Here is a 9,176-nt window from a genome sequence, read left to right as displayed (position 1 = left end):
AAGAACCTGACTTTTATAGAATATGGGAAAGGATTTATGTATGGTATAATAAAAAGAATACGAAATGATTGGAATATAAAGTAATAAGTATATGATTTGATTTTTCTAAGAAAAGTTTAAATATGTGAAAAAAATTCTCTTTTCTACCCTCCGTATTGATCTTACAAATTTTTAGTGCTTTTCTTTTCTTTATTAGAAAGACTTCTATTTTGAGTGGGGCAACTGCAGTCCCTGTATATGTTAAATGTATGTTTGTCTTGTCTGTCTTTTATGAAAAATCAATAAAAAATATTTTAAAAACAAAAAACAAGAATATCAATTTGATAAATCTCTACCCACTTTTTAATAAATTTACCACACTAGAAACATTATAGTATTTAAGATTAATGAACCTTTTAATGTTCATCCTGGGGATGGAGGTGGGGAGAATCCTTACTAAACATTTATTGAACAGTCACATTCTAGCTGTATATGACTGTTTGCTTTGAAATTAATCATTGATATATTTCAACAATTTAGACAATCACATATTCTTTCTTGCTGATTTATACATACTTACCTCTATGATTTTCTTCATATCATATTTCAGATGATACTTTAAACCCTTTTCTAGGTTATATAAAACATTGGTTTTCATTACATTCATTTCATTTAATGAAATCTGTATATAAATATTGCTCCAACAGTCAGAAACCAAAGTGATTATTATATGATTATGGTTTGTAGAAACTGGAACAAACTCTTGTTTGGGTGAGTAATAAGACTTAAAATGCTGTGTGTCTGTTGAGTCCACATGAAAATGGAACATTCAAACAATGAAAATGATTTAAAGATAGTTTTTATGCATTCAGTTATGGATACAGGGAGATTATCCTTTATTATGTTAATGAGCTGCTAACAAACGATGGGTTTGGGGTGTCAGTAATAACTAATAATTACAGATTTCTCCTGATTTTGCCATCTAATAGCTTCTGATGTTTGGAAGTAAGCAGATCCTTTAACTAAATGGACTGGGGCAAAAGAAAAAAAATTGAAGCTTGAATGTGATTAATTATTTTGAGGATTTAAAGTCCTCACTTCATATAGCAGCTTACAAAGAATTAAAGACTACACTTGATACACCGTGCTTTAAAAAAAATCAGACTAAGAGAGAAAATATATATATATTCTACTGAAGTGAAACATGCCCTCCAAAACATGATTCGTAGACTTTGTGCCTTCTGAAAGATAGTTTCTTTGACTCGAAGTTGATTTGTACAGCTATAAATAAGCAAGCATTATTCCTCAACGTTTCTAACATAAGCAAGCATTATTCCTCAATGTTTCTAACACTTAGATTTATATACCACTTCACAGGACTTTACAGCCTTCTCTAAGTGATTTACACATTCAGCATATGGCCCCCAACAATCTGGATTCTCATTTTACCTAATCCAAAGAAACTAAAGCTGGGAGGACTAGATTCATAGAAGCAGCGAGAAATCTACTTACCTTCCCTATTGGTTCAGAAATGCATGCCTGGCACACACACGCACTCCATCAAGCATGCTTTTTTTGCCCGTTGTGCATGCACAGAAGGTTTTGTGCAAGCACAGAGTGTAAAAACCAAGGAAATGGTGACACCCAAGATATTGGGCGGAGCCTCGCAGTACTGCCGGACTCAGTTCTCCAAACCCACCAGTGGCTGCCACTAACAGTATTATTATTATTTATTTATTTATTTATTTATTTATTTATTTATTTATTTATTTATTTATTTATTTATTTATTTATTTATTTATTTATTTATTTATTTATTTATTTATTTATTTATTTATTTATTTATTTATTTATTTATTTATTTATTTATTTATTTATTTATTTATTTATTTATTTATTTATTTATTTATTAGATTTGTATGCCGCCCCTCTCCGTAGACTTGGGGCAGCTAACAACAATAATAAAACAGCATGTGACAAATCTAATATTTAAAATAACTAAAAAACCCTTATTAAAAACCAAACATACCCACAAACATACCATGCATAAATTGTATAGGCCTGGGGGGAAGAAATATCTCAATTCCCCCATGCCTGACGACAGAGGTAGGTTTTAAGGAGCTTACGAAAGGCAAGGAGGGTGTGGGCAATTCTGATCTCTGTGGGGAGCTGGTTCCAGAGGGTTATGGCCATCACAGAGAAGGCTCTTCTCCTGGGTCCCACCAGACGACATTGTTTAGATGACTGGACCCGGAGAAGGCCAACTCTGTGGGACCTAACTGGTCACTGGGATTTGTGCAGCAGATGGCAGTCCTGGACGTATTCTGGTCCGATGCCATGAAGGGCTTTATAGGTCATAACCAACACTTTGAATTGTGACTGAAAACTGATCGGCAACTACTGCAGACTGCAGAGTGTTGGTGTGACATGGGCATACAATTGCTCTCGCAGCTGCATTCTGCAAGATCTGAATTTCCAAACACTTTTCAGGGGTAGCCTTATGTAGAGAGCGTTACAGTAGTTGAGCCTCGAGGTGATGAGGGCATGAGTGACTGTGAGCAGTGACTCTCCGTCCAGATAGGGCCGCAACTGGTGCACCAGGTGAACCTGGGCAAACACTTCCCTCGCCACAGCTGAAAGATGGTTCTCTAATGTGAGCTGTGGATCAAGGAGGATGCCCAAGTTGCGGACCCTCTCTGAGGGGGTCAATGTTCCCCCCCCCCCCGAAGGTGATGGATGGACAGATGGAATTGTCCCTGGGAGGCAAAACCCACAGCCACTCCGCCTTATGAGGGTTGAGTTTGAGTCTGTTGACACCCATCCAGACCCCAACAGCCTCCAGGTACTGGCATATCACATCCACTGCTCCGTTGACTGGACATGGGGTGGAGATGTACAACTGGGTATCATCCATGTACTGATGATACCTCACCCCATGCCCTTGGATGGTCTCGCCCAGCAGTTTCATGTAGATATTAAATAGCAGGGGGGAAGGACTGACCCCTGAGTCACTCCACAAGGGAGAAGCCTAGAGGTTGACCTCTGACCCCCCACTAAAACCAACTGCAACCGACCGGAGGGGTAGGAGGAGAACCAATGTAGAACAGTGCCTCCCACTCCCAACCCCTCCAGCCAGCACAGAAGGATACCATGGTCGATGGTATTGAAAGCCGCTGAGAGGGCAAGAAGCACCAGAACAGAGGATTAACCCCTGTCCCGGGCCCGCCAGAGACCATCAATCAACATGACCAAAGAAGTTTCCATGCTGTAGCCAGGCCTGAATCCTGACTGTTGAGGGCCTAGATAATCGGCTTCTTCCAAGGACCGCTGGAGCTGGAGCGCCACCACCTTCTCAACAACATTCCCCATAAAGGGAAGGTTGGAGACTGGACGATAGTTATTGAGAATGGCTGAGTCCAGGGAAGGCTTCTTGAGGACGGGGCGCACAAGTGCCTCCTTGTAGGGATCTGGAAAGGACCCCTCCCCAAAGAAGCATTAACGATGTCCTGGACCCAGCTCCGTTTCACCTCCCTGCTGGCTGAAACCAACCAGAAGGGACATGGATCCAGTAAGCAGGTGGCGGAACTCACAGCTCCAATGGCCTTGTCCACTTCATCAGATGTCACCAGATCAAACTCTTCCCAGACAGATGGACAAGTACGAGCCCCAGTCACCTCGACTGACTCATTGTCAGTCGACTCTGTTATCCAATTGGAGTCGAGATCCGCCCAGATCCAAGCAATTTTATCAGCGAAAAATGTGTTAAACTCCTCGGCACTACTCTGTAAGGGCTCCCCAACTCCCCCCTGATTAAGAAGGGAGCGGATCACACTAAACAGAGTGGCCAGACAGGATTTCACTGATGCAATCAAGGCGGCATGATACACGCATCTTGCCGCCTTGAGCGCCACTTTGTAAGTCTTAATATGAGCTCTTACAAGTGTTTGATCGGATTTGGACGTACTCTTCCTCCATCGCTTCTCTAGACGTCTCTTCTGGATTTTCAACTCCCGGAGCTCCTTGTTGAACCATGGAGCTCTACGGGGTCTAGCGCTGCGCAGAGGTCGCAACAGCGCAATCTGGTCAAGAGCCTCCGAACCTGGGCCTACTGGTAACATTTCACCACTGCATAGAGGTATTGACCATAGGAACTACTTGAGGCAGTAAATATTTAGCAAAATATAGTGTTTTGGGTGAAATGGATAACCTTTTTTCTATTTTCGTCAACTCATATACCAGCCCATTTGAAATACCATCTGCCAGGGATGATAAATGAAGCCAAGCTGTATTATGCATGGCCATTATCACTGTCTGTCAGTTATATGCAATTACTGCTTATCTGTACACAATGGCTTATTGTGCTATTCAAATAAGAAGCTTATTTTTTTAAAAAAAAATAATTGTTATAGAAAACACAGTTAAAGTGATAAGAAGTTATTCTTCTCCACCCAAAGGTGGCTTTATATCATGTTGTGAAGAAAACAAATACAAATGCTTCATCAAAGTAATAATTTTTTTATTTTATTTATTTTGTCAAGCATGTATAAGATTACAGATAAACTAGAGTAGAACAGAATAGAATAGAATATAATTTTTGTATTGGCCAAGTGTGATTGAACACTCAAGGAATTTGTCTTGATCATATGCTCTCAATGTACATAAAATATGTTATTGTTATTGTTATTGTTATTGTTATTGTTATTGTTATTGTTATTGTTATTGTTATTGTTATTGTTATTGTTATTGTTATTGTTATTGTTATTGTTATTGTTATTGTTATTGTTATTGTTATTGTTATTGTTATTGTTATTGTTATTGTTATTGTTATTGTTATTGTTATTGTTATTGTTATTGTTATTGTTAATTGGATTTGTATGCCGCCCCTCTCCGCAGACTCGGGGGACACATGGAGAGCAAACTGGGAAGAGGAGAGGTGGAAAACCCTCCGTGAAAGGTTTGGGACACATGGAGAGCAAACTGGGAAGAGGAGAGGTGGAAAACCCTCCGTGAAAGGTTGGGGACACATGGAGAGCAAACTGGGAAGAGGAGAGGTGGAAAACCCTCCGTGAAAGGTTGAGGACACATGGAGAGCAAACTGGGAAGAGGAGAGGTGGAAAACCCTCCGTGAAAGGTTTGGGACACATGGAGAGCAAACTGGGAAGAGGAGAGGTGGAAAACCCTCCGTGAAAGGTTTGGGACACATGGAGAGCAAACTGGGATGAGCTGTATTCAAGTATTGGTCTAGCAAATGTTTTATATTTTCTGGTTAGAAGTACAATATTACAATAGGGGGTTACATAAGTGCACCGGTGTGCCTTTCGTCCTCTGTCAAATTGTCTTCCTTTCTCTTGCTTTTCATATATATTTTCTTCCTTTCATATATCCTTTCCTATAAGTTCACTTTTACCCTTATATATATTACTACATGTCTATTTTTCTTCCTATGTATTTATGTATTGGACAAATGAATAAATGAATAAATGAATAAACAAACAAACAAACAAACAAATAATAAGCGAATGGAATTAAAATACTTTCAGCCTCTGTGAACAGCTGACAACTCACAATTCTCTTCATCAATTGTTGTTTAAACTTGTGACTTACTCAGTGTCATATAATTAAGATGGGAGGCTGTATAAATTGATGTGAATGAATAAGAAAGTGACAGATTTTTCTTGATGAAAATTGCTTTGCATCATGTGTAAAAATGTTTATTTTTAAATGGATACAAATAAATACACTAATTGAGAAGAGTTTAAAAGCTAATTAGATAACCCATGACCCATCATTCTTTCAAAGATATTTCCTTACCTAAATAGGGTCAAGGGTGGGCAAAATGTTCAGTGGAAGCAGGAATCACAATTTCCTTGGGTACGCTGTTAAGTTTCCTTGTGGGAAGCTGACAGGGAATATCAGAAATAATAGATCTTAAGCATAAAACGTATCAGGAAAGACTTAATGAACTCAATCTGTATAGTCTGGAGGACAGAAGGAAAAGGGGGGACATGATCAAAACATTTAAATATATTAAAGGGTTAAATAAGGTCCAGGAGGGAAGTGTTTTTAATAGGAAAGTGAACACAAGAACAAGGGGACACAATCTGAAGTTATTTGGGGGAAAGATCAAAAGCAACATGAGAAAATATTATTTTACTGAAAGAGTTGTAGATCCTTGGAACAAACTTCCAGCAGATGTGGTAGATAAATCCACAGTAACTGAATTTAAACATGCCTGGGATAAACATATATCCATTGTAAGATAAAATACAGAAAATAGTATAAGGGCAGACTAGATGGACCATGAGGTCTTTTTCTGCTGTCAGACTTCTATGTTTCTATGTTTCTATATCACGTTCCCATCTCCATCCCTTCCCTTCCTGAAGTAGACCCAGAGACAGGGTTTTGAGCAATCGGTACTTTTATTCAGCTCAGAGAACAAGTGACAGCTCAGCAAGGTAAAGTGACAATTCAGCGAGTACCGACTGGCTCTGCAGGGAGAAACCGCTTCTTTTACACTTTTGCGGTTCCCGCCAAAGCGAGAGCCGGCCGCGTCTGAGCCAATCAGGAGCGACTTCCTGCTTGGGCTCAGACAGCGCTGGAAAAGAGGAACAAACTATTTACAGCGTTACAAGGTAGCCATTCCAGGATACAACACCCCTCCCCTCATAGTTGGACTCATCCATCAAGAAAGCCACGTGACGAAGTCGTCCAATCGGTGAGGCCTTCGAGGCTCTCGCGCTGACCTGCGCAGTCCATTTTCTCCTTCGCCACTGACTGTGGAGGATGGCTCGCCGCTGCTCTCCCGGTGCGGCGGACTTGGCCTGGCGGGCCCAACGAAGGCCTCGGAGGACGAGGATGGCTCGGCGTCGCTGGATGGCTCCCCCTGGCCCGATAAGTCTCTTTGCGTGTCTCTTAATTCGGGCAATGTACAAAAGTCTGTTGAAAGGGGAGAGTCCGAGTCAGCGGGTTGTTGCAATTGGTTTTCAGTTCGTTTCCGAATGTGGTCTATGTGTCGTTTCCACAAACGACCATCCTCCAGTTTAACAATATAAGTCTTGGGTGCGTTTTGCTTAACAATAATTCCCTTCATCCAGTTTACATTTCCATCAAAGCATTTTACATATACATTTTGACCCAAATACATTTCTCTTTCTGGTTTCATGCACATTTGGTTATTATTCACACAGAACCTTGGGTTTAACCTGTCTAATGGTGACCTCAACTTTCTCCCCATCAATAACTCTGCAGGGCTTACATGTGTGTGCGAGTTAGGGGTAATGTGCTGGGTTAATAAGAATTGGTCCAAGTTCTGTTGCACATCTCCAGGGCCTGACCTGTGCAATGCCTCCTTTGCCACCCTTACGTAACGTTCTGCCAACCCGTTAGCCCAGGGCGAGTAAGGCGAGATGAGGGCATGTCTGACCCCTAGGCCATCTAGGAATAATTCGAATTGCCTGGCTGTTAGTTGTGGTCCATTGTCAGACACTAATAGATCAGGGCAACCATGGGATGCAAACAGTCTGCTCAATACCTTGATAGTGGCACTTGTGGTTATGTTGTTCATTGCTATTATTTCCAACCATTTGGAGAAAGCATCAACCACTATTAGGAAGTACTGAGACCCCACTGGGCCAGCAAAATCAATGTGGATCCTAGACCAAGGGCCAGCAGGCTGTTCCCACTCAGCCGGAGTTGTTTTGGGGGGACTGGGCCTAGACTCTTGGCACGGGTCACACTTTGAAACCCAACTTTCAATATCAGCATCAAGCCCTGGCCACCATAAATGCCCCCTTGCTAGGCTCTTCATCCTGACAATCCCAGGATGGCCCACGTGTAACATTTTGAGTACCTTTTCCCTTAGGCGTTTGGGGATGATCACTCTATCCCCCCACAGCAAACAACCTTTTACATATGATAATTCAAGCCTTTTGTTCTTAAAATCACACAATTCAGGTTTAACAATATCATTTTGCCATCCCTTTAGAACACAGTTCACCACTTGTTTAAGGATTTGGTCTTGCTGCGTGTGTGCAGCTACCTCTTTTGCTGTGGTTAGTGGGTTTTCCTCGAGTTCTATCATTAGCACATCTGTGGCAGGAACAGGGTCTTCTACCAAGTCTGCTATGGGGCATCTGCTGAGGCCATCTGCATGATTGATTTCCTTCCCCCCCTTGTGGGTGAGCTCATACTGATACCCTGAGAGGAAAAGGGCCCATCTGATTAGTCTTGGAGACATAAAAGGTGGAGTGGGCTTGTTGGGGGCTAGCAGGCCTAGTAGGGGTTTGTGGTCAGTGACTAGCTCAAAGCTTCTCCCAAAAATGTAATTGTGAAACTTCTTTACCCCTGCCACTAATGCTAGAGCCTCCTTGTCTAACTGGCTATAATTCCTCTCTGTGCTGGTCATGGTTCTTGAAAAGAATGCTATTGGGGCCTCTGTCTTATTCGGTAGAACGTGAGCTAAGACTCCTCCTATGCCGTACGGCGAAGCGTCGCACGTGAGCCTAATGGGTAGTGAAGCACTATATTGGACTACTACACTTTTAGAAGTTATTAAATTTTTTATTTGAGAAAAAGCTTCACGTTCAGTTTTCCCCCATGTCCAGCGGGCTTCCTTCTGGAGTAAACGATGGAGAGGCTCTGCTACTGTTGCCTTCTGCTTTAAAAAAACGGAATAAAAATTAAGGAGGCCCAAAAATGCCTGCAACTCATTCTTATCTTGTGGCTCTGGGGCTTCTCTAATTGCTCTCAGCTTCTCTGTTGTGGGGTGGATACCTTCCTTATCTATTTTATACCCAAGGAATTCAACACTGTCAGTTCCCCAGACACATTTATCAGGCTTGATTCGTAACCCTTTGTCCTGTAGCCTCTTAAGTACTTCCCTTATTCTTTTGTTCACTTGCCCCTGGTTTTCCCCTGCAATTAAGATGTCATCAAAATATGGAATTGCCCCATTTACCCCTGACAATAGGCGTTCCATGATGCTCTGGAATATTCCTGGGGCTATGCTTACCCCAAACTGTAACCTCGTGCATTTGAAAGCCCCCCTGTGTGTTACAATCGTTTGGGCGTTTGCTGTTTGTTCATCGACCGGAAGCTGCTGGTAAGCCTGGGCCAGGTCGATCTTTGCGAACCTTTTTCCCTCCCCCAGGGAGTGTAAGAGTTGTTGCACGACCGGGATGGGGTAGGGGTGGTGTTGG

This window comes from Erythrolamprus reginae, chromosome 2 (genome assembly GCF_031021105.1).
Source record: "Erythrolamprus reginae isolate rEryReg1 chromosome 2, rEryReg1.hap1, whole genome shotgun sequence".
NCBI lineage: Eukaryota > Metazoa > Chordata > Lepidosauria > Squamata > Dipsadidae > Erythrolamprus > Erythrolamprus reginae.
The sequence above is the reverse complement of the archived record's forward strand: the minus strand, read 5'-3'. Positions refer to the sequence as shown.